We start from the raw sequence: 27095 nt of genomic DNA on the forward strand, positions 1-27095 counted from the left end.
AGTCGGCGCAACCTGCCCTGGGACGTCTTCCTGGGGGCTCAGAAGTTGCTCCGGACCTCTCTGTCATTCCCGCGGAGTACCAGGACCTCCTGGAAGTGATCAGCAAATCCCAGGCCACTTCCCTTCCGCCGCACTGCCCCTATGACTGCGGGATTGACCTTCTCCCTAGCACCACGCCGCCCTGGGGACGTCTGTACTCTTTCGGGACCAGAGATCAAGGCTATGGAGACCTACATTGGGGACTCCCTAGTTACAAGATTTATCCGTCTCTCTTCCTCTCCCGCTGGCACAGGTTTCTTCGTGAAGAAAAGGACAAGACACCTGTGCATTGACTACCGAGGACTCAATGACATTACGGGAGGGGGACGAGTGGAAGACCGCCTTTAACACGACCAGCGGCCACTACGAATATCTGGTCTTGCCCTTTGGCCTCACCAACGTCCCTGCCGTGTTCCAGGCTCTGGTGAATGATGTTCTCTGTGACATGCTGAACCGGTTCGTCTTCGTGTACATCGATGACATCCTCGTATTCTCACGCTCTCCCCAAGAACACATGCTCTACATCTGACATGTTCTCCAGCGCCTTCTGGAGAACCAGTTGTTTGTTAAGGCTGAAAAGTGTGAGTTCCATTGCTCCACCATTCCCTTTCTGGGCTACATCATCTCTGCTGGGTGTGTCCAGATGGATCCCATGAAGGTGAGAGAGGTGCTGGATTGGCCTCAGTCTACATCCAGGGTGCAGCTGCAACGCTTCCTGGGGTTCGCCAACTTTTATTGCCACTTTATCCGGGGTTAGCTCGTGGCCAGCTCGTGTCAGTACGTGGTGGGGTTAGCTCGTGTCAGCTCGTGGTGGAGGCCGATGCTTCGGATGTCAGAGTGGGGGCTGTCCTGTCCCAACATTCTGCCATGGACCTTAAGTTGCATCCCTATGCCGCCTTCTCACACCGCCTTAATTCCATGGAGAGGAACTATGATGTGGGGAATCGGGATCTTCTCACAGCTAGAATGGGCGGAACATCCATTTATTGTGTGGACCGACCACACAAACCTGGAGTATCTCTGCACCGCCAAGCGCCTCAACTCCAGGCACGTGAGATGGGCCCTGCTGTTTACCTGGTTCAAATTTTCCCTCTCCTACTGGCCGGGGTCCAAGAACGTAAAGCCGGATGCCCTGTCTTACCGCTATAACCCCACGGTTACAACCCCAGAGCCCGAGACCATCCTTCCCACCTCATGCCTGTTGACGGCACTCAGCTGGGGTATAGGGAAACAGGTCTGGGAGGCACAGCAGTCCCAGCCAAACACGGGGGGGGGGGGGGGGGGGGGCAGATAACCGGATGTTTGTGCCTGACACTGTTCCTCCGCGGCTCCTCCAGGCTTGCCTATCACCTGGGCTCTCGTTGGACCCTGGCCTTCGTGCAACGACGCATTTGGTGGCCTACTATGGTTCTGTATGTTGCCGCGTTTATCGCCACCTGCACGGCCTGCACACAGAACAAGACTCTTCGGCAAGCTCCGGCTGATCTTCTCCAACCACTGCCTGTCCCTCACCGTCCCTGGTCCCATATATCCCTGGACTTCGTCACAGGTCTGCCCCCGTCTGAAGGCAACACTGCCATCCTGACTGTGGCCGACCGGTCTTCCATAGCTGCCCACTTCATTCCTCTCCCCAAACTACCCTCGGCCAAGGAGAGGGCCCACCTTATGGTGCAGCACATCTTCTGGATCCACGGCCTCCCGTTGGACATGGTCTCCAACCAGGGTCCTCAGTTCTTGTCCCGGTTCTGGAAGGCGTTCCGCACGCTCATTGGGTTGTCTGCCAGCCTGTCCCCCAGAATCCACCCCCAGTCCAACGGCCAGACGGAGCGGGCCAACCAGGACGTAGAGACAACTCTTTGCTGCCTAGTCTCCGCCAACCCTGCCACCTGGAATCAGCAACTGGTATGGGTTGAGTACGCTCGCATCCACCTTCCTTGCTCTTCCACGGGTCTCTCGCCCTTCGAGTCTTCCTTGGAATATCAGCCTCCGCTCTTCCCCTAACAAAAGAGGAGGAGTCAGCAGTCCCTCTGCCCAGATGTTCATCCGCCGCTTTCGCCGTACCTGGAAGAGAGCCTGGGCCCCTCTGTTGAAGAGGGTATAGGCGACAAGCGGATCGCCACAGGACACCTGCTCCACGCTATCGGCTTGGGCTGAGGGTATGGCTCTTCAGGTGTCAACTTTCTCCCGTTTCATCGGACGTTCGCTATCTCTAGAATAAGCTCCACTACTGTTCGTCTTTTGTTACCCCAGTACCCTCTGTATTCACCCTACTTTCCATGTGTCTATGATTAAGAATGTGTCTCACAGCCCTTTTGTCTTGTGTTTCCAGGCCCACCACATCTCCCTGTGTCATCGATGGCTGACACAGTGAGACGCCTCCTAAGTGTTCGACCACAGGGCAGGGGTTTCCAGTACCTGGTTGACTAGGAGGGTTATTGGCCTGGACGAGAAGTGCTGGGTATACACTAGAAACATCCTGGACCCAGCCCTCATCGCCGACTTCCACCGCCAGCACCGTCGAACAGGTATGTGCCCAGGTAGGGCCCCTCTTTGTGATTGTTACCACCCACTTCCAGGTGTCACCCATTTTCCCCATTATCCCCTGTGTATTTATACCTTTCTTCTCTGTTTGTCTTTTGCCAGTTCAGCTTGTTTGTCAAGTCAACCAGCATTTTTGTGTTTCAGCTCCTGCTTTTCCCAGTCTCTCTTTTTTCTCGCCCTCCTGGTTCTGAGCCCGCCTGCCTGACCACTCTACCTGTCCCTGACACTGCCTGCCGTCCTGTACCTTTGCCCGACCTCTGGATTATTGACCTCTGCCTACCCTGAGCCTACCTGCCGTCCGGTACCATTGCCCAACCTCTGGTTTACTGACCCGAGCCTGCCTTGACCTGTCTATTGCCTGCCCCTGTTGGATTATTAAACCATTGTTAATTTGACGTTGTTTGCATCTGGGTCTTAACTTCCTACCTGATAACGTCACCTAAATTAATGCTCGACAATGTTGGACAGTGGTGTGATGCTCTGCCTCCCTTAGTGTGGACCAGGGTTTCCGTTAGCCGGTTATTATTATATATATATTTTTTAAAAGACGATAAAAATCAGTGCTGGCCAATTGTCAGAGAAGAGAAAATCCCACTGCGAAATGCTTTTTAGACTATTCAATGAAATAACAATTGATGGAAATACATTTGACTGATCATGCTTATCGGTCTATAGGTTCATTTGCATAATTTAGTACTTACTTACTGATTTTATTGTTCCCATGGGGAAATTTTGTTGCAGGGTGATGTACACATTTAAAGTGGCGTTTAAATACAAAACAAAATTGACAATACAACTTCCATAACAGTTACATACCAATAAAATAATTATAATTATAATAAAGAAAAAGAAAACATAAAAAAGAAAAAAGACTAGCCTGCTGCTGGCCTCACGGAGTCGATAGGAACATTAGCCCGAGCTATTTAGGAGGGATATCACACCTGGCACAAATTATTGTCTAGTTCTGTTTTTCCTGCTGAGGGGTGCCCTATACCTGTGCCCAGAGGGGAGTAGTTCAAAGTCCAGGTGTATATAGTATATTCATTATGTATTTTATTTATCATACACGTACAGCATACAGAGTCTTTACGCAACAAATCTGTCAGACAGTGCAAGAGCTGCTACTACAGCAGCATCTCAAACAGCAAATGCATAGGCAACGGAAGGCAAGCTACATCAGCACGTCACACACCACTTTGTAATGAGCTGGAGGCAGTAAGAATAAACATATACCTCATTGTTTGAAAGTTGACCGTTTTATTATATATGAGGCATGTCTTACCTTCAAAGTAGCGTAGCCAAAATCAGACCATATTCATGGAGAAAATCATTTTTATATGAACATTCTTTCATTGTCCAGTAGCCAAAGGCACAACCCTAGTCATATTAGCAACCCACGCTAGTTGTTGCATATTAGATCTCCCAACTTTCAAAATTTCAAACTGATATTTTCCTCTGTCTCATGAAACTGCTTGCTTGTGCGGTGCGATTTTGTCAATTGTTTTCACACTAATTTCACTATGGACAGAACATGCACGCTTACTCTACTGCCTCGTAAGCTTAAAAAAATAATAGTTTATCAACATTTTAAGATAAACGTTCTCATCTGTTGCATCAGACTTATTGCTTTTTAACTTTTTTAAATGAAATACCACAGGGATCTATCGTCCCACAACTGTCCCAGAGTCTCGAACAAGCTGATCTATAGGTCAACTTTTCTACTATAGGGGATAGTAGATTGACATAAGCCATGGATTTTGCTGTTCGTTACATGTCTTGTTGGCTGAGGAAAAGTAAAAGTGGACCGTTATTCTAACATCTTCAAAGTGTACATCAGAATTCGGTAAGAAAGACAGCACATCATTGCAATATTCGACTTGCGTGTTCTTTTATTATGAAATACAATTATCTAAATGTGATTTCTGTCATTCTAACCACTGGGTGAACGCCCTAATCAGGTTACGCACTCAATGCATATAGATCCTGTACATTTCTCAAATGTCCGGTAAATTTAAAATGCTGCAGATCAAATGTCCTTCGCCACATTTTCCTAACTGTTCATTAACACGGTACTTCATTTTGTTTATCTGTCGGCCCCAGACTCGAACTCCGGCCCTGTGTTTAGCTAACTGACCATCTCTGCCCATTCATCGCCATTTACCCGTTGTTGTCTTAGCTCTCCCAATCAGCACCTGTGAATGCTTACTGCCTCTCTCTAATGTCAATATGCCTTGTATGCTGTTGTTTAGGGTAGATCTCATTGTTTTATTTTACTGCAGAGCCCCTAGTTCCACTCAACATGCCTCAGATAGCTCCTTTGTCCCACTCCCCAAACTTGCGGAGACCGCACCTAGGTTATCTGGCGCCTCCAGAGATGCAACCTCTCTCATCGTCACTCAATGCCTAGGTTTAACTCCACTGTACTTGCACCATACCATACACTTGTCTGTACATTATGCCCTGAATCAATCAAATCTGCTCCTTTTATTTGTTTTATTTCACCTATATTTAACCAGGTAGGCTAGTTGAGAACAAGTTCTCATTTGCAACTGCGACCTGGCCAAGATAAAGCAAAGCAGTTCGAAACATACAACAGACTTACACATGGAATAAACAAACATACAGTCAATAATACGGTAGAAATAAATAAATAGGCCTTTGTGGCAAAGTAATTACAATATACCAATTAAACACTGGAGTGATAGATGTGCAGAAGATGAATGTGGAAGTAGAGATACTGGGGTGCAAAGGAGCAAGATTAATAAAATAAATAACAGTATGGGGATAAGGTAGTTGGATGGGCTATTTACAGTTGGGCTATGTACAGGTGCAGTGATCTGTGAGCTGCTCTGACAGCTGGTGCTTAAAGCTAGTCAGGGAGATATGAGTCTCCAGCCTAAGTGTTTTTTGCAGTTCGTTCCAGTCATTGGCGGCAGAGAACTGGAAGGAAAGGCGGCCAAAGGAAGAATTGGCTTTGGGGGTGACCAGTGAGATATACCTGTTGGAGCACCCACTCGTACCGGTGGGTGCTGCTATGGTGACCAGTGAGCTAAGGCGGGGCTTCACCTAACAGAGACTTGTAGACGACCTGGAGCCAGTGGGTTTAGCAACGAGTATGAAGCGAGGGCCAGCCAACGAGAGCATACCGATCGCAGTGGTGGGTAGTATATGGGGCTTTGGAGACAAAACGGATGGCACTGTGATAGACTGCATCCAACTTGTAGAGTGGAGTGTTGCAGGCTAATTTTGCAAATGACATCGCCGAAGTCGAGGATCGGTAGGATGGTCAGTTTTACGAGGGTATGTTTGGCATCATGGGTGAAGGATGCTTTGTTGCGAAATAGGAAGCCGGTTCTAGATTTAATTTTGGATTGGAGATGCTTAATATGAGTCTGGAAGGAGAGTTTACAGTCTAACCAGAAACCTAGGTATTTGTAGTTGTCCACATAGTCTAAGTCAGAACCGTCCAGAGTAGTGATGCTGGACAGGCAGACAGGTGAGGGCAGCGATCAGTTGAAGAGCATGCATTTAGTTTTACTTGCATTTAAGAGCAGTTGGAGGCCACGGAAGGAGAGTTGTATGACATTGAAGCTCGCCTGGAGGTTAGTTAACACAGTGTCCAAAGAAGGGCCAGAGGGATACAGAATTGTGTCGCCTGCGTAGAGGTGGATCACCAGCAGCAAGAGCGACATCATTGATGTATACAGAGAAAACAGTCACCCCAAGAATTGCACTTTGTGGCACGCCCATAGAGACTGCCAGAGGTCCGGACAACAGGCCCTCTGATTGACACACTGAACTCTATCAGAGAAGTAGTTGGTGAACCAGGCGAGGCAATCATTTGAGAAAGCAAGGCAGTTGAGTCTGCTGATAAGAATACGGCTGCACAGTAATGTCTTTAATCGATGGCGGTTATGATATCGTTTAGGACCTTGAGCGTGGCTGAGGTGCACCCATGACCAGCTCTGAATCCAGATTGCATAGTGGAGAAGGTACGGTGGTATTCAAAATGGTCGGTAATATGTTTGTTCACTTGGCTTTCGAAGGGTAGGATAGATATAGGTCTGTAGCAGTTTGGGTCTGCTGCAGTCATCCCCCTCTTCAAAGGGGGAGACACTCTAGACCCAAACTGTTACAGACCTATACCCATCCTGCCCTGCCTTTCTAAAGTCTTCGAAAGCCAAGTGAACAAACAGATCACCGACCATTTTGAATCCCACCGTACCTTCTCCGCTATGCAATCCGGTTTCCGGGCTGGTCACGGGTGCACCTCAGCCACGCTCAAGATCCTAATCGATATCATAATTGCCATCGATTAAAGACAGTACCGTACAGCCATCTTCATCGACCTGGCCAAGGCTTTCGACTCTGTCAATCACCACATTCTTATCGGCAGACTCAACAGCCTTAGTTTCTCAAATGACTGCCTCACCTGGTTCACTAACTACTTCTTAGATAGAATTCAGTGTGTCAAATCGGAGGGCCTGTTGCCCGGACCTCTGGCAGTCTCTATGGGGGTGCCACAGGGTTCAATTCTCGGGCCGACTCTTTTCTCTGTATATGTCAATGATGTCGCTCTTGCTGCGGGTGATTCTCTACGCAGACACTATTCTGTATACATCTGGCCCTTCTTTGGACACTCCAAACGAGCTTCAATACCACACAACACTCCTTCGGTGGCCTCCAACTGCTCTTAAATGCTAATAAAACTAAATGCATGCTCTTCAACCGATCGCTGCCCACACCCGCCCGCCCGACTAGCATCCCTATTCTGGACGGTTCTGACTTAGAATATGTGGACAACTATAAATACCTAGGTGTCTGGCTAGACTGTAAACTCTCCTTCCAGACTCATATTAAGCATCTCCAATCCAAAATTAAATCTAGAAATCGGCTTCCTATTTCTCAACAAAGCCTCCTTCACTCATGCTGCCAACATACCCTCGTAAAACTGACTATCCTACCGATCCTTGACTTCGGCGATGTCATTTACAAATTAGCCTCCAACACCCTACTCAGCAAATTGGATGCAGTCTATCACAGTGCCATCCGTTTTGTCACCAAAGTCCCATATACTACCCACCACTGCGACATGTATGCTCTCATTGGCTGGTCCTCGCTACATATTCGTCGCCAAACCCTATTTGCTAGGTAAAGCTCCGCCTTATCTCAGCTCACTGGTCACCATAGCAACACCCACCCGTAGCACGCGCTACAGCAGGTATATTTCACTGGTCATCCCCAAAGTCAACACCTCCTTTGGCCGCCTTTCCTTCCAGTTCTCTGCTGCCAATGATTGGAACGAATTGCAAAAATCACTGAATTTAGAGACTGATATCTCCCTCACTAACTTTAAGCATCAGCTGTCAGAGCAGCTTACTGATCACTGCAGCTGTACACAGCCCATCTGTAAATAGCCTATCCAACCAACTTCCTACCTCGTCCCTTTTTTTGTTGTTTATCTGCTCTTTTGCACACCAGTATTTCTACCTGCACATCCTCATTTGCACATCTATCTCTCCAGTGTAAATTGCTAAATTGTAATTACTTCGCCACTATGGACTATTTATTGCCTTACCTCCTTACTTCATTTGCACACACTGCAAACAGATTTTTCTATTGTGTAATTGACTGTACGTTTGTTTATCCCATGTGTAACCCTGTGTTGTTTTTTGTTGCACTGCTTTGCTTTATCTAGGCCAGGTCGCAGTTGTAAATGAGAACTTGTTCTCAACAGGCCTACCTGGTTAAATAAAGGTGAAATAAAACAAATGAGAAGCATCAAACTGTAGCTCTGTATGTAGTGAAACATAAGCAGTGTTTTTCAAAGACGCTCCCTCACTCCCTCTCTTTCCCTTCCTCCCAAAAGTGTTTCTTTCAAATCTATCCATCTCTGTCAATCTTTCCTAAGAGTACAATCTCGTGACTGCTTGTCTGTCTGTACTGTAGCTCATCTTCGCATGAAACTACTAAACTACCCTTCCACTGTCTGACGACAGAGAGAGAGAAAGAGAGCGAAAGACAGAGAGAAAGAGAGAGAGATGGCTCAAGAGCTCTAATTGCAGAGTGAATGAGGCAGCCCCAGAGAATGGCTGATTAGGAGGGCTACTGAATACCCCAGGGAAATGGGTCACCTCCAGTGTGGTGCGAGTTGCCTGCCCGCCCGCTTCTCCAGCACAGTGCAGGGTGAAAAGTAAATTACACGCCACAGGCAGTGGGGCCTGGTAGGACACTGGGAGGCAGGGGTGCTGTGGTGGGTACTGGGTACGGTACCGAAGGGGTAGAGGGTGGGACGGGGAGGGGAGGAGGAAGTGGACGATGTCACGACTCCAGAGAGATCTACAATGAGTGTAAGTAAACGTTGATGGAGATGTGGTCCACCTCTTTCTCAATTAACATTCTGCCCACTTCCATTTGCCAAGAGTTGTGACCAATATTCCCTCTAATATTTTCTGGCACTGAGCAAATTTCAGGTCTGCTGAGCACAAACATGAACCCGTGTGAAATTTCTGTGCAACTACCGGCGCTCGTTTACTGTGAACACTGAGGCTGTACCCGCTTTGATTTACTGTTTTGGTGACCAAGTAGGCTACTGTGGCTATTTGATCATACCACAAAAAACTATGGAGAAAATGCATTACATAACATATTAACATGTAAATAGCGGTTCTGCCATTCAGCCTACAGTAGCAGCCCCAATATGTGGTGTTCAATGTAGGCCTACATGCAGGGATTGACATTAATCTGTTTATCCACTTGTCCTTCAGACTGAACATTTTGTTGTGTTGTTTGACGCAAGAAACCATACCATTACCATTATTACCAAACCATACCATTATTACAGAGAATCAGACAAATTATGCTACCCTCTACCTATTGGGACATAGCATATTCAAGCCTGTCTCAAAATACAACACTGTCCCTTTAAGACATAAAAAAAAGCTCTTTACCTGACTCGCTTTCAAAGATGGCTAGAAATGCTCTTGTAGGAAGCAATAACTCCCACATTGCTGACTACAAATCAGCTATAACTGGGCTAATAACTAACTAATTAGCAAAGAAAATGAACAAATGTGCACACATGGCTACATGCAGCTCTTGCTTTGATCTCAAAACAAGCACATAATAATCGCGACCGCTCATGCTGTAAAACAGTCTGGTTCAAAGTGAATGGCACAAATCCATATATGGAAATGGTCTATTTACATATTCTGTAGGTCTGCTGCAGCTCTGAGTGGTTATGGCACACCGGTCTGTGTAGAGTACAGCCCTGAGTGGTTTTGGCACACCGGTCTGTGTAGAGTACAACCCTCGTGCCTGTCAATGCAATAGAATCCTACTCAGATGCACTCTGCCTCATAGTTAGTTTTAGATATTAAGTCTTGCATATTTTGTTTTGGTATGTTGCATTGAAAGTGGATAATATTGTGTTGATTGAATCACAATTTCCACAGTAAAGGGAAACGTTGATAGTGTTAACTAAGGGGGAAAACTCTAGAAAGTTGAGTGAAGTTCAATCTCGTGCTTCTCTGCACGGGCTGCTATTTCTTCTGCGTGGCAGTCCCTGGGAAGCTCCGTGCAGCTTAGAGGGAACATTGATTGTGACTCCCCAAGGCTAAGAGAGCTCCAGAAATCCCTGAGGTTGAACCACCTCCTTGAGCTGCTCTCCAGCATACCAACAAACCAAATAACCAGCCTGCCAGCAGCCTAATGGTCCCATAGCACCTACATGGCACTGGCCGAAATTGAAATTAGAGACAAAAAAAAAAAAATTGCCCATGAACTCACCTCTTCAGCAGAGTATAAATTATGAAATCCAACGTCATTGAACTTCACATCCTGCAAGACAAAAAAGGAGAAAATAGTCAAATATGTCATGGAATTCATTGATGTACAGCAGCCGCAAACTGTTAGGGTATTGATGCAGTTTAGAGACGAAATGTTTATGCAGATCGAAAGAGAGAGAAACAGAACGAGAAATACAAGAGACAGACAGACAGAGAAAAGGTGCCCAGGAACAGTGCTGGAGATGTAGCCAACATTGTAATAGCACGGCTGTGTGTGTTTGTGTGTGTGTGTGTGTGTGTGTGTGTGTGTGTGTGTGTGTGTGTGTGTGTGTGTGCGCGTTGAGAAAATTAGCATGAATGATTTAGGGTGGAGGATGGGGCCCAAACGAGCAGCTCTCTCATGACTGATGATGTTTGTGTGTTTGAGAGCCATTAGGCAGCTGTTTACAGGCATGACGCTATGCAGGCAGAGGATGAAGGGATGGGGGAGGGAGAGAGAGAGTAGCTTGTGTCGTGTGCATAGGTAGGTCTGAGTGTCTCTTGATCATGTGTCTGTGTATGGGAGCCAAAATGTATTACTGTTTACCCAACCCATGGTACGACGCTTTGCAATGAGGACTTTGTACTGAGGGACATTCCCTGACTTCCCACTCAATCAGATCAGTAACATTAGCTGTGTCTATGTGTGTGTGTGTGTGTGTAAGGTAGCACAACAAGTTCAGTCAGAAACAACAAGAGAGAAATTTTTATTTTATTTTTATTTCACCTTTATTTAACCAGGTAGGCTAGTTGAGAACAAGTTCTCATTTGCAACTGCGACCTGGCCAAGATAAAGCATAGCAGTGTGAGCATACAACAAAGAGTTACACATGGAGTAAACAATTAACAAGTCAATAACACAGTAGAAAACGAAGGGGGGGTCTATATACAATGTGTGCAAAAGGCATGAGGAGGTAGGCAAATAATTACAATTTTGCAGATTAACACTGGAGTGATAAAAGATCAGATGGTCATGTACAGGTAGAGATATTGGTGTGCAGAAGAGCAGAAAAGTAAATAAATAAAAACAGTACGGGGATGAGGTAGGTGAAAAGGGTGGGCTATTTACCAATAGACTATGTACAGCTGCAGCGATCGGTTAGCTGCTCAGATAGCTGATGTTTGAAGTTGGTGAGGGAGATGAAAGTCTCCAACTTCAGCGATTTTTGCAATTCGTTCCAGTCACAGGCAGCAGAGTACTGGAACGAAAGGCGGCCAAATGAGGTGTTGGCTTTAGGGATGATCAGTGAGATACACCTGCTGGAGCGCGTGCTACGGATGGGTGTTGCCATCGTGACCAGTGAGCTGAGATAAGGCGGAGCTTTACCTAGCATAGACTTGTAGATGACCTGGAGCCAGTGGGTCTGGCGACGAATATGTAGCGAGGGCCAGCCGACTAGAGCATACAAGTCGCAGTGGTGGGTAGTATAAGGTGCTTTAGTGACAAAACGGATGGCACTGTGATAGACTGCATCCAGTTTGCTGAGTAGAGTGTTGGAAGCCATTTTGTAGATGACATCGCCGAAGTCGAGGATCGGTAGGATAGTCAGTTTTACTAGGGTAAGCTTGGCGGCTTGAGTGAAGGAGGCTTTGTTGCGGAATAGAAAGCCGACTCTTGATTTGATTTTCGATTGGAGATGTTTGATATGAGTCTGGAAGGAGAGTTTGCAGTCTAGCCAGACACCTAGGTACTTATAGACGTCCACATATTCTAGGTCGGAACCATCCAGGGTGGTGATGCTAGTCGGGCATGCAGGTGCAGGCAGCGACCGGTTGAAAAGCATGCATTTGGTTTTACTAGCGTTTAAGAGCAGTTGGAGGCCACGGAAGGAGTGTTGTATGGCATTGAAGCTTGTTTGGAGGTTAGATAGCACAGTGTCCAAAGACGGGCCGAAAGTATATAGAATGGTGTCGTCTGCGTAGAGGTGGATCAGGGAATCGCCCGCAGCAAGAGCAACATCATTGATATACACAGAGAAAAGAGTCGGCCCGAGAATTGAACCCTGTGGCACCCCCATAGAGACTGCCAGAGGACCGGACAGCATGCCCTCCGATTTGACACACTGAACTCTGTCTGCAAAGTAATTGGTGAACCAGGCAAGGCAGTCATCCGAAAAACCGAGGCTACTGAGTCTGCCGATAAGAATATGGTGATTGACAGAGTCGAAAGCCTTGGCGAGGTCGATGAAGACGGCTGCACAGTACTGTCTTTTATCGATGGCGGTTATGATGTCGTTTAGTACCTTGAGTGTGGCTGAGGTGCACCCATGACCGGCTCGGAAACCAGATTGCACAGCGGAGAAGGTACGGTGGGATTCGAGATGGTCAGTGACCTGTTTGTTGACTTGGCTTTCGAAGACCTTAGATAGGCAGGGCAGGATGGATATAGGTCTGTAACAGTTTGGGTCCAGGGTGTCTCCCCCTTTGAAGAGGGGGATGACTGCGGCAGCTTTCCAATCCTTGGGGATCTCAGACGAGATGAAAGAGAGGTTGAACAGGCTGGTAATAGGGGTTGCGACAATGGTGGCAGATAGTTTCAGAAATAGAGGGTCCAGATTGTCAAGCCCAGCTGATTTGTACGGGTCCAGGTTTTGCAGCTCTTTCAGAACATCTGCTATCTGGATTTGGGTAAAGGAGAACCTGGAGAGGCTTGGGCGAGGAGCTGCGGGGGGGGCGGAGCTGTTGGCCGAGGTTGAAGTAGCCAGGCGGAAGGCATGGCCAGCTGTTGAGAAATGCTTATTGAAGTTTTCGATAATCATGGATTTATCAGTGGTGACCGTGTTACCTAGCCTCAGTGCAGTGGGCAGCTGGGAGGAGGTGCTCTTGTTCTCCATGGACTTCACAGTGTCCCAGAACTTTTTGGAGTTGGAGCTACAGGATGCAAACTTCTGCCTGAAGAAGCTGGCCTTAGCTTTCCTGACTGACTGCGTGTATTGGTTCCGGACTTCCCTGAACAGTTGCATATCACGGGGACTATTCGATGCTATTGCAGTCCGCCACAGGATGTTTTTGTGCTGGTCGAGGGCAGTCAGGTCTGGGGTGAACCAAGGGCTGTATCTGTTCTTAGTTCTGCATTTTTTGAACGGAGCATGCTTATCTAAAATGGTGAGGAAGTTACTTTTAAAGAATGACCAGGCATCCTCAACTGACGGGATGAGGTCAATGTCCTTCCAGGATACCCGGGCCAGGTCGATTAGAAAGGCCTGCTCACAGAAGTGTTTTAGGGAGCGTTTGACAGTGATGAGGGGTGGTCGTATGACTGCGGCTCCGTAGCGGATACAGGCAATGAGGCAGTGATCGCTGAGATCCTGGTTGAAGACAGCGGAGGTGTATTTGGAGGGCCAGTTGGTCAGGATGACGTCTATGAGGGTGCCCTTGTTTACAGAGTTAGGGTTGTACCTGGTGGGTTCCTTGATGATTTGTGTGAGATTGAGGGCATCTAGCTTAGATTGTAGGACTGGCGGGGTGTTAAGCATATCCCAGTTTAGGTCACCTAACAGAACAAACTCTGAAGCTAGATGGGGGGCGATCAATTCACAAATGGTGTCCAGGGCACAGCTGGGAGCTGAGGGGGGTCGGTAGCAGGCGGCAACCGTGAGAGACTTATTTCTGGAGAGAGTAATTTTCAAAATTAGTAGTTCGAACTGTTTGGGTATGGACCTGGAAAGTATGACATTACTTTGCAGGCCATCTCTGCAGTAAACTGCAACTCCTCCCCCTTTGGCAGTTCTATCTTGACGGAAGATGTTATAGTTGGGTATGGAAATCTCTGAATTTTTGGTGGCCTTCCTGAGCCAGGATTCAGACACAGCAAGGACATCAGGGTTAGCAGAGTGTGCTAAAGCAGTGAGTAAGACAAACTTAGGGAGGAGGCTTCTGATGTTGACATGCATGAAACCAAGGCTTTTTCGAACACAGAAGTCAACAAATGAGGGTGCCTGGGGACATGCAGGGCCTGGGTTTACCTCCACATCACCCGCGGAACAGAGAAGGAGTAGTATGAGGGTGCGGCTAAAGGCTATCAAAACTGGTCGCCTAGAGCGTTGGGGACAGAGAATAAGAGGAGCAGGTTTCTGGGCATGGTAGAATATATTCAGGGCATAATGCGCAGACAGGGGTATGGTGGGGTGCGGGTACAGCGGAGGTAAGCCCAGGCACTGGGTGATGATGAGAGAGGTTGTATCTCTGGACATGCTGGTAGTAATGGGTGAGGTCACCGCATGTGTGGGAGGTGGGACAAAGGAGTTATCAGGGGTATGAAGAGTGGAACTAGGGGCTCCATTGTGAACTAAAACAATGATAACTAACCTGAACAACAGTATACAAGGCATATTGACATTTGAGAGAGACATACAGCGAGGCATACAGTAATCACAGGTGTTGAATTGGGAAAGCTAGCTAAAACAGTAGGTGAGACAACAGCTAATCAGCTAGCACAACAACAGCAGGTAAAATGGCGTAGACTAGGCAACGGGGCCAACAGATAAAACAAACAAGCAGAATGGAGTACCGTGATTTATGGACAGTCCAGCGTGCATCAGCTATGTAGCCAAGAGATCAGTGTCCAGGGGGCAGCGGTGGATGGGGAAGGGAAGCTGGACTGGCGAGTGTTATCCAGGTTAAAAAAACGAACAATGACTAAATAGCTTGTAGCTAGTTAGCTGGTTAGCTTCTGGAGGTTCTTGAGTGTGTTCTAAAAATAAATAAAAAATAATAGCGATTCCGTATCACATTGGGTGAGGCAGGTTTCCGGAAGGTATAAACAAATTAAAAGTCAGAAGAGATAGAAAGTAAATATGGGTCCGGTGGGCGTTTGGGACGCGGCGATTCAGGCGGTTAGCAGGCCTGTGCTAACAAGCTAACAGTTTGTAGGCCCGGGCTAGACAAGGTAGCAGTTAGCGGACCGGAGCTGGACAAGCTAGCAGTTAGCAGGCCGAATTAGCAAGCAGGGAGATAGCGAGGGCTAGAGAGTTAGCCTTTGGGGGACGTCGCGATGGGGTGAGTCTGTTTATTCCTCTTCATGCGGTGACATCGATAGACCAGTCGTGGGCCCGGGTATTGTAGCTCAGGAGTATGCTACGGTGGTAGCGCAGGCCGGGCTAGCTTCAAGCTAAGTGGGTGGAAACGCTAGCCAGGGGTAATCATCCAGGGTTGCAGTTTAGCTAGATAGCTAGTTGTGAAGATCCAGCGTATTTGGAAGCTTAGGTTTAGCAAAATGTTTTTAAAGGGATAGCTATGTAAAAAACGAAAAATATGTAAAAAAACGAAAAAGAAACAAAATATAAACAAAATATACAGGGACACGACACGACAGGACGACTTACTGCTACGCCATCTGACTCGAAACAAAACAGCCTCAAACCAGCCTCCCACGTTAACATGAGTCATATAAAGAATGACCCAGTGCAACAAACAAACAAGTGTCTAAAATGGCTTTCTGGGCACAGACAGACAGACAGACAGACAGACAGACAGACAGACAGACAGACAGACAGACAGACAGACAGACAGACAGACAGACAGACAGACAGACAGACAGACAAAACACACTGAGGTAGAAAAGGAATAATAGAAACTCAACTATATATTTCTCTTGGCCCGTCTACATTTATGTCTCAACAGTGTCCGACTGATCATCTCTGTGACTTGATATTGTAATGAGGTATATCTGTACTATACTATATCTGTACTAAAAAGCACTATCAGTTTTTTTAAAGGAGTCAAGCAATCTCCACTGATACCACCCATTTCGAATGCATTTTCACCATGAGAAGCACACCATCAATGACCTACCTACCTACACAACTGGCTTATAGGATTTCACTGCAAAAAGAGGGGCTACAGTACATTACCTTTTTAGAGTTCAATTGGGTCCCTCTTATTTTCTGAGTGAAAATGAGAGCCCGTCAACGCAGAGCGACCTGGGCATGGCAACAAGGAGAGGGTTAATAATGGCCACTGGTTCCCTGTCCATTTAACAACTAGCCTAATACTGGGAGAGACAAACAGACGAGACAGACTGAGGCTTCCTTGTTTCAGATAAGTGTCTCTCTTCTCATTGTTTTTCAGGTGCGAGAGGGGGCGAGCAGGCAGGTGGGCGGGCAGGGGGCGGTGCGGTGGTTTGTGGTTAGCGGGGGCAGGGAGTTGTGAGGCTAGGTGATACAGACAGAGACAGCCAGCCCCATTTTCAAAATCTCTGTTGACAAAACAGAAGAGCAGTGCGGCCTGGCCAGATCATGTAAAACTCCAGTAGGAACACAACAGACAGACCTGCAGTCTACAGCCATGCTGACGTAGTCAATGAATGGCTGTAGTCAGGTTGGTGACCTCCACTGTAATTAGCCCACGTTGGGACAAAGTTAGGAAAAATTCATAATACATAATGCATTGGGTCGATACTAGAGAATGGTTGATATACAGGACTGACTGAGGCATCATGGGTAGAGGAGTCTTCCTGCTGATCTAAGTCAGTGTGACATGATGCAGCAGAATCCCAGACTCACCTGCAGATCCCCCACTCCTCTTCTCTACCCTCTCCTTTCCATAACCATTCTTGTCTCCCCCCTATCCACCTCCTCTCCTCTAAATAATATCCTTCTCTCCTCCCTCTCCTGCCCTGATTTACTCATCTCCTCCCCTCCTCTCTCAATACCACCTCTGTACTATAGACATAATCTCACTCAACCCCACCTCTTCCTACACCACCACTATCCCTCTCTTCTCCATAATCATCCATCCCCTGCCTCCCCGCCTCCTGTGTGTGTGTGTGTGTGTGTGTGTGTGTGTGTGTGTGTGTGTGTGTGTGTGTGTGTGTGTTGCTGTCACCTGCAGACTAGGGTACAGATAAATGCTTTTTTCTGTCTCGATGGGAGGCAGAGCAGGGGGAATAATTTGATTTCTCCTGCTGTCTCCCCAGCAGCCTCTTTCTCGCTCACTCTCCACCTTTGCATCTCAGCCTCTCACTCCTTTCTCTATCTCCACCTTTCTCCCTCTCCACCTTTCTCTCTCTCCACCGTTCTCTCTCTCTCTCTACCTCTAAATCTGCTCTCCCTCGCTCTTCCCTCTTTTTACCTCTCTACATCTCCCACCCCCTGCTTTCTCTTGCTTAAACCTGTACCATTGAAATTCAATATGACAAATCCAAAATGGCTCCCAAAGCAATGGACCTTCGCTCTAAATTACCGTGTCCGTTCGAGTTGCTCAATTTCTATGGTCTGGCCAGGGGGATCAGAAAGAATGTTGTGTTCCAGAACAGATGAGCAAAAATAAAAAAACGTGTTCCACAACAGATAAGCAAAAAGTAAACATTTGAACTCCTTCTACACCAAACGATAGTCCACCAAAACAGGTAACCATACCAACAGCCGTGTGATGACGTGACCCACCTTGTGACGGAGCCTAGAGTGGACGAGACAATTTCTCTCCTGCAGATAATGGTCCTGGACTGGTCTACTGGTATTCTACCCTGGAGTATATAGAACGCACACACACACACACACACACACACACACACACACACACACACACACACACACACACACACACACACACACACACACACACACACACACACACACACACACACACACACACACACACACACACACACACACACACACACACAGGGCTTGGTATTAATTAAGTTGTTAATGGCAGCCCGAGAGACAGCATTAACATGAGGAGCAGAAGACATGAGGGAGGCAGCCTGGGTCTGGGTCTGGGACATTTTACTGTGTGCTTTCAGAACGTGCATACACAACATCCTTATTCCGAAAAAGGATGTTGTGATATGAGTTGGAAGGAAGTCCAGAAGTATTAGAGCGAGACTAGGACAAGGTGACTAGACCATCCACGCGTGTTTCCGCGTGTTCATTTTTTCCATCCACACCAGACGTGATCATGACATGCAGGTGAAAATATCAAATCCAACTGTGAACTAACTTTATCAATTTGGGGACAGGTCGAAACACACGTGAAACTAGGGCTGACCCCATGTTGTCGACTGGTCGATTGCTTGGTCGATTGCTTGGTCGATAGGCTGATGGTCGACAGGTCGAGTAGTGGCAAATACATATAAAACAATTATGGCACAGGACAGGAGACACCAGTCTGATTCACGATTGTCTGAGTGGACTAATCCATTGCTGAGGCCACAGGGATGGCACACCAGTATCATCAGTAGTACATTTACAGTTATTTCCCATCCTTTCTAATCTACATTTGTTTGGTTATGGTCATTTCTGTTGTTGCGTTCAATATATTATTATTCCAGTCTTACTGTTGTCCTTTTAGGAGTGGACACGTTGTTTGAAGAGCGCACACCCTAGGCTACATTTGGTTGATTTCATTTTGTTTGGAGCGCTCCTGTCAATCTTGGACACGCATCTGATAATACATAGAAGTAGGCCTAGGCTACCTGGCCTGCATGCAAATGTAGGCCTATTAATGTGCCCATTTGGGGATCTGATAGTATTTCTGATTGTCTTAACTCACCATCCCTGTGGAGATTCTCAAAGTAATTTTTTCTTTGCCTCTAACAGTAAGTAAAGAACCGTAAAATCGCCCAATCCCAGAGTGTACATGTGTACGTTTGTGAGCGCATGCCTGTGTGTGTATGTTTGTGAGCGCATGCCTGTGTGTGTATGTTTGTGAGCGGGTGTCTGTGTGTGTGTGTGTTTGAGAGCGCGTGCCTGTGTGCCATGCATCATCCAGCCTGACCGTTGGCTGCACCCCGTGATGAGGACCAGATGGGGGCTGTCAGGGGGTCGCTAGTTTGGGTGATGTATGGGCCCTCACAAACCAACAAAGGCCCTCCTTCAGCCGATGTGTTTCCTACTAATTGAGAGGGGCGAAAGATAGAAAAGGAGTGAGAGAAAGAGTGATTGCTTAAACAGAGTGGATTTATGGCATGTCCGTGACAAAGGGGAACTTCCAGTGAGAGTTTAAGGGGCGGGGACAGATAGGCCTTCAGTGGGATCATTAATGTGTCATTGTGCTCGTATTAGTAAAGCCATTCAGAACATAGCTAATAATACTAGTTAACTGCATGTGGTGCTTGTATAAACGTTAGGCCTTGACTATAAGAGCATAGAGAATGAGGTTAAGATGCATTGAGTGTGTGTGTGTGTTCAGCTCATAGGCACTGAGGCACGCTCTCGCCGAGGCCTTTTCCTGTCCCTCTCTCCTGCCCTCATCTCCTATTCTTACACTCTCTTAGCTCGTTCTACTTCTCAATTGCACCTTGCAGAAAAGAGTGCCTTTGATTGAACTATAAAACAGACTGTGTGTGTGTGTGTGTGAGCGCGTGTGTATGTGCATGAAGCCGCTGCAGCAGCATATACAGTGGGGCAAAAAAGTATTTAGTCAGCCACCAATGGTGCAAGTTCTCCCAGTTAAAAAGATGAGAGAGGCCTGTAATTTTCATCATAGGTACACTTCAAATATGACAGACAAAATTAGAAAAAAAATCCAGAAAATCACATTATAGGATTTTTTTCTGCTAACAACATAGGAAGAGGGACCAATGATACTCTAGCACATACAGTAACAAACTCACCCATTCTGTCTCTCTGCTAACTTATTTTTCTCATTTGCCTTCTACCTCTTTCACTGAGTATTTTTTCCTGTTCCCCTGTCCATCCCTCCCTTCCTGCATTAATCTCTTTCTTCTCTCCTTCTCGCCATCTCATTTCTGTCCTTTATAGTGGAACCATGTATGTTTCTCTTTTTGTCGGTTTCTGTGTTCTCTGTGTTCTAGCCCAGAATAAGGGAGACAGTGTCTGCATCAGCCAGCACACACAAACAGCCCAGTAAGGCCCACATACAGCTACAGTGTGTGTGTGTGTGTGTGTGTGTGTGTGTGTGTGTGTGTGTGTGTGTGTGTGTGTGTGTGTGTGTGTGTGTGTGTGTACGTGTGTGTGTGTGTACGTGTGTGTGTGTGTACGTGTGAGAACTCTGGGTGACTCTGCTTTAGCTGAGCACCAGTCCCCTCCAACTGAACCGGCACTTACACACTAGCAGAATAGGAACCAAGCCACATCTTGGCACCTTGCCTCCCCTTAACAAATCACACCACAGAGGCTAATAAAAAAAATGTCCACAGCCCAGCTCAGCTCCACAAAAGCATTCTTAAAATCAATGCTCTCTCCCGTTCATAAAAATGGACCACTGACTCTCAATTCACCACACGAGACGTGGGTGACCATCTCCATGGTACTGTGTACCTAATTCCGGGCAATCAGAAAGGGAGTAGCATCATTTGGCGAGACAGTTAGTGCCTTCATTGGATGCTTTTCTTGAGTAGTCTATTCAGTGTGAACAAATGAACACTGCAGAGAGCTTATTCTAAAACAGATTAAATTGTTCATTCCCTCATCAATCTACACACAATATCCCATAATGACAAAGCAGAAACAGGTCTTTACATTTTTTTGCTAATTTATTGCAAATAAAAAACATTTACATAAGTATTCAGACCCTTTACTAAGTACTTTGTTGACGCACCTTTTGCAGTGATTACCAACTCGAGTCTTCTTGAGTATGACGCTACAAGCTTGGCACACCTGTATTTGGGGAGTTTCTCCCATTCGTCTCTGAAGATCCTCTCAAGCTTTGTCAGGTTGGATGGGGAGCATCGCTTCACAGCTATTTTCAGGTCTCTCCAGAGATGTTGGATTGGTTTCAAGTCTGGGATCTGGCTGGGCCACTCAAGGACATTCAGACACTTGTCCCGAAGCCACTCCTGTGTTGTCTTGGCTGTGTGCTTAGGGTCGTTGTCCTGTTGGAAGGAGAACCTTCGCCCCAGTCTGAGGTCCTGAGCACTCTGGAGCAGGTTTTCATCAAGGATCTCTCTGTACTTTGCTCCATTCAGCTTTCCCTCAATCCTGACTTGTCTCCCAGGCCCTGGTGCTGAAAAACATCCCTATTGCATGATGCTGCCACCACCATGCTTCACCATAGGGATGGTGGCAGGTGTCCTCCAGGCGTGAAGCTTGGCATTCAGGCCAAAGAGTTCAATATTGGTTTCAGAGTCCTTTAGGTGCCATTTGGCAAACTCCAAGCAGGCTGTCCTGTACCTTTTACTGAGGAGTGGCTTCCGTCTGGCCACTCTACCATAAAGGCCTGATTTGTGGCATGTTACAGAGATGGTTGTCCTTCTAGAAGGTTCTCCCATCTCCACAGACGAACTCTGGAGCTCTGTCAGAGTGACCATTGAGTTCTTGGTTACCTCCCTAACCACGGCCCTTCTCCACCGATTGCTCAGTTTGACCTGGCGGCCAGCTCTAGGACGAATATTGCTGGTATTGTATGTAGATTGATGAGGGAAAAAAGAGATTTAATCCATTTTAGAATAAGGCTGTAACGTAACAAAAATTCTGAATGCATTGTACAGTCGTGGCCAAATGTTTTGAGAATGACACAAATATTAATTTCCAAAAGTTTGCTGCTTCAGTGTCTTTAGATATTTTTGTCAGATGTTACTATGAAATACTGAAGTATTTTACAAGCATTTCATAAGTGTCAAAGGCTTTTATTAACAATTACATGAAGTTGATGCAAAGAGTCAATATTTGTAGTGTTGACCATTCTTTTTCAAGACCTCTGCAATCCACCCTGGCATGCTGTCAATTAATTTCTGGTCCTGACTGATGGCAGTCAATTCTTGCATAATCAATGCTTGGAGTTTGTGGGTTTTTGTTTGTCCACCTGCATCTTGAAGATTGACCACAAGTTCTCAATGAGATTAAGGTCTGGGGAGTTTCCTGGCCATGGACCCAAAATATTGTTGTTTTGTTCCCCGAGCCACTTAGTTATCACTTTTTCCTTATGGCAAGGTGCTCCATCATGCTGGAAAAGGCATTGTTCGTCACCAAACAGTTCCTGGATGGTTGGGAGAAGTTGCTCTCGGAGGATGTCTTGGTACCATTCTTTATTCATGGCTGTGTTCTTAGGCAAAATTGTGAGTGAGCCCATTTCTTTGGCTGAGAAGCAACCCCACACATGAATGGTATCTGGATGCTTTACTGTTGGCATGACACAGGACTGATGGTAGCGCTCACCTTGTCTTCTCCGGACAAGCTTTTTTTCGGATGCCCCAAACAATCTGAGTCACTTTTTATAGCTACTGTTTACAGGCCTCCTGGGCCATATACAGCGTTCCTCACTGAGATCCCTGAATTCCTATCGGACCTTGTAGTCATAGCAGATAATATTCTAATCTTTGGTGACTTTAATATTCACGTGGAAAAGTCCACAGACCCACTCCAAAAGGCTTTCGGAGCCATCATCGACTCAGTGGGTTTTGTCCAACATGTCTCTGGACCCACTCACTGCCACAGTCATACGCTGGACCTAGTTTTGTCCCATAGAATAAATGTTGTGGATCTTTTTCCTCATAATCCTGGACTATCGGACCACCATTTTATTACGTTTGCAATTGCAACAAATAATCTGCTCAGACCCCAACCAAGGAACATCAAAAGTCGTGCTATAAATTCACAGACAACACAAAGATTCCTTGATGTCCTTCCAGATTCCCTCTGTCTACCCAAGGACGCCAGAGGACAAAAATCAGTTAACCACCTAACTGAGGAACTCAATTTAACCTTGCACAATACCCTAGATGCAGTTGCACCCCTAAAAACAAAAAACATTTCTCATAAGAAACTAGCTCCCTGGTACACAGAAAATACCCGAGCTCTGAAGCAAGCTTCCAGAAAATTGGAACGGAAATGGCACCACACCAAACTGGAAGTCTTCCGACTAGCTTGGAAAGACAGTACCGTGCAGTACCGAAGAGCCCTTACTGCTGCTCGATCATCCTATTTTTCTAACTTTATTGAGGAAAATAAGAACAATCCAAAATTCCTTTTTGATACTGTCGCAAAGCTAACTAAAAAGCAGCATTCCCCAAGAGAGGATGACTTTCACTTTAGCAGTGATAAATTCATGAACTTCTTTGAGGAAAAGATTATGATTATTAGAAAGCAAATTACGGACTCCTCTTTAAATCTGTGTATTCCTTCAAAGCTCAGTTGTCCTGAGTCTGCACATCTCTGTGTGTACCAAACTCACTAAAAGTGGCAGTAATAAAGCCTCTCTTGAAAAAGCCAAACCTTGACCCAGAAAATATAAAAAACTATCGGCCTATATCGAATCTTCCATTCCTCTCATTCTTTTTTAGAAAAGGCTGTTGCGCAGTAACTCACTGCCTTCCTGAAGACAAACAATGTATACGAAATGCTTCAGTCTGGTTTTAGACCCCATCATAGCACTGAGACAGCACTTGTGAAGGTGGTAAATGACATTTTAATGGCATCGGACCGAGGCTCTGCATCTGTCCTCGTGCTCCTAGACCTTAGTGCTGCTTTTGAAACCATCGATCACCACATTCTTTTGGAGAGATTGGAAACCCAAATTGGTCTGCACAGACAAGTTCTGGCCTGGTTTAGATCTTATCTGTTGGAAAGATATCAGTTTGTCTCTGTGAATGGTTTGTCCTCTGACAAATCAACTGTAAATTTCGGTGTTCCTCAAGGTTCCGTTTTAGGACCACTATTGTTTTCACTATATATTTTACCTCTTGGGGATGTTATTCGAAAACATAATGTTAACTTTCACTGCTATGCGGATGACACACAGCTGTACATTTCAATGAAACATGGTGAAGCCCCAAAATTGCCCTTGCTAGAAGCCTGTGTTTCAGACATAAGGAAGTGGATGGCTGCAAACTTTCTACTTTTAAACTCGGACAAATCAGAGATGCTTGTTCTAGGTCCCAAGAAACAAAGAGATCTTCTGTTGAATCTGACAATTAATCTTAATGGTTGTACAGTCGTCTCAAATAAAACTGTGAAGGACCTCGGCGTTACTCTGGACCCTGATCTCTCTTTTGAAGAACATATCAAGACCATTTCAAGGACAGCTTTTTTCCATCTACGTAACATTGCAAAAATCAGAAACTTTCTGTCCAAAAATGATGCAGAAAAATGTATCCATGCTTTTGTCACTTCTAGGTTAGACTACTGCAATGCTCTACTTTCCGGCTACCCGGATAAAGCACTGACTAAACTTCAGTTAGTGCTAAATACGGCTGCTAGAATCCTGACTAGAACCCAAAAATTTGATCATATTACTCCAGTGCTAGCCTCTCTACACTGGCTTCCTGTCAAAGCAAGGGCTGATTTCAAGGTTTTACTGCTAACCTACAAAGCATTACATGGGCTTGCTCCTATCTATCTCTCTGATTTGGTCCTGCCGTACATACCTACACGTACGCTATGGTCACAAGACGCAGGCCTCCTAATTGTCCCTAGAGTTTCTAAGCAAACAGCTGGATGCAGGGCTTTCTCCTATAGAGCTCCATTTTTATGGAACGGTCTGCCTACCCATGTCAGAGACGCAAACTCGGTCTCAACCTTTAAGTCTTTACTGAAGACTCATCTCTTCAGTGGGTCATATGATTGAGTGTAGTCTGGCCCAGGAGTGGGAAGGTGAACGGAAAGGCTCTGGAGCAACGAACCGCCCTTGCTGTCTCTGTCTGGCCGGTTCCCCTCTTTCCACTGGGATTCTCTGCCTCTAACCCTATTACAGGGGCTGAGTCACTGGCTTACTGGGGCTCTCTCATGCCGTCCCTGGAAGGGGTGTGTCACCTGAGTGGGTTGATTCACTGATGTGGTCATCCTGTCTGGGTTGGCGCCCCCCCTTGGGTTGTGCCATGGCGGAGATCTTTGTGGGCTATACTCAGCCTTGTCTCAGGATGGTAAGTTGGTGGTTGAAGATATCCCTCTAGTGGTGTGGGAGCTGTGCTTTGGCAAAGTGGGTGGGGTTATATCCTTCCTGTTTGGCCCTGTCCGGGGGTGTCCTCGGATGGGGCCACAGTGTCTCCTGACCCATCCTGTCTCAGCCTCCAGTATTTATGCTGCAGTAGTTTATGTGTCGGGGGCTAGGGTTAGTTTGTTATATCTGGAGTACTTCTCCTGTCCTATTCGGTGTCCTGTGTGAATCTAAGTGTGCGTTCTCTAATTCTCTCCTTCTCTCTTTCTTTCTCTCTCTCAGAGGACCTGAGCCCTAGGACCATGCCCCAGGACTACCTGACATGATGACTCCTTGCTGTCCCCAGTCCACCTGACCGTGCTGCTGCTCCAGTTTCAACTGTTCTGCCTTCTTATTATTCGACCATGCTGGTCATTTATGAACATTTGAACTTCTTGGCCATGTTCTGTTATAATCTCCACCCGACACAGCCAGAAGAGGACTGGCCACCCCACATAGCCTGGTTCCTCTCTAGGTTTCTTCCTAGGTTTTGGCCTTTCTAGGGAGTTTTTCCTAGCCACTGTGCTTCTACACCTGCATTGCTTGCTGTTTGGGGTTTTAGGCTGGGTTTCTGTACAGCACTTTGAGATATCAGCTGATGTACGAAGGGCTATATAAATACATTTGATTTGATTTGAGTCCTATCCCTGTACCTTTTGCAGAATATCAGTCTGTCCCTGATGTTTTTCCTGGAGAGAAGTGGCTTCTTTGCTGCCCTTCTTGACACCAGGCCATCCTCCAAAAGTATTCGCCTCACTGGGCGTGCAGATGCACTCACACCTACCTGCTGCCATTCCTGAGCAAGTTCTGTACTGGTGGTGCCCCGATCCCGCAGCTGAATCAACTTTAGGAGACGGTCCTGGCGCTTGCTGGACTTTCTTGGGCGCTTATCTACAATCCGATTGGCTAGTTTACTAGCCACCTTGGGTTCCCAATAATGGGGCAACTGGAGTTCAACTGTCACAAGAGTTGCTGAAGCCACTGACTGCGGTCCAAACTAATCCAGTGTGTAGAGTAGTGCAACAATACCTGAGGCTAGCCATGTGCTGAGCATTTGAATGTGCACAGTGCTGCTAGTGCCAACACCTGCACTGTTACAGACTGCGGAAGGGGGGTGGAGGGGGGAGAGAGAGAGAGAGAGAGAGAGAGAGAGAGAGAGAGAGAGATAGAGAGATTAACTGTTGTAGAAAGGGACACATTCCAGTGTGTAATTTGGGACTGTCTGTCTGTAAAGTTGCTCAGGAGCCACAAGCAGAGCCGAGATAAGATAAGGAGGGCAAAAACACACATGTCCTCAGCTGTCACCTTCAGCTGAACCCTGAAGAACAACACCTGAGAGTGTGACGAGACACGTGTGGAGCTTGTGTGTTTGTGTGATACAACACACATCACCTCTATCACCTAGGTGAGGCTTGAGGTAAGAGCCAGACAACTTCTATATCATATCATTAATGAAAAGAAAGGGTTATCCAAAAACCAAGTTGAACTTCATGAGTCATGTACACATAATCCTTCCGTACACAATGTCTAAGTGTATTGTGTAGCATGCATACAGTAAAGCCTTGTAAAGACATGACCAGGCCACAGGGTTACACATAGCTTTCCTTTTGCTTGCACACTGAGGGAAGGATGGGAGAGGGTGGTAAGAAAGGGAGAGTGGGAGACAGAAAGAAAGTGATTGAACGCTGTAATTTAGGGAGTAAGTTAACGATTCGCAAAAGGAGAAAAGGATAATGATATTCCTCCCCGGGAAAATTACCCAGTGTCCAAACATTCTGGTGGGCCTATTTATAATATAATTAAGCATATGCAGGCGGGCGGTTGTTTTATAGCTCCATGGGTGGTGTGTGTGTGTGTGTGTGTGTGTGTGTGTAC

General features: G+C 46.5%; 1 protein-coding gene across 2 annotated transcripts in view; it reads right to left on the minus strand.

Moving 5' to 3' along the window:
- LOC109869436 (nuclear receptor coactivator 3) overlaps positions 1–27095 on the minus strand; it is a 114157-nt gene that overhangs the window by 31854 nt on the left and 55208 nt on the right. The window contains exons 2-3 of one of the 2 annotated variants that reach the window (XM_031804447.1): positions 17792–17871; positions 10369–10419 (exon numbers count right to left, since the gene is read on the minus strand). The gene's annotated coding sequence lies outside the window, so the exon portion shown is untranslated. The remainder of the gene's footprint in view (positions 1–10368; positions 10420–17791; positions 17872–27095) is intronic. The other variant, XM_020459599.2, reaches the window with a different exon arrangement.

This window comes from Oncorhynchus kisutch, linkage group LG24 (assembly GCF_002021735.2).
Source record: "Oncorhynchus kisutch isolate 150728-3 linkage group LG24, Okis_V2, whole genome shotgun sequence".
In the NCBI taxonomy this organism is placed as follows: Eukaryota; Metazoa; Chordata; class Actinopteri; order Salmoniformes; family Salmonidae; genus Oncorhynchus; species Oncorhynchus kisutch.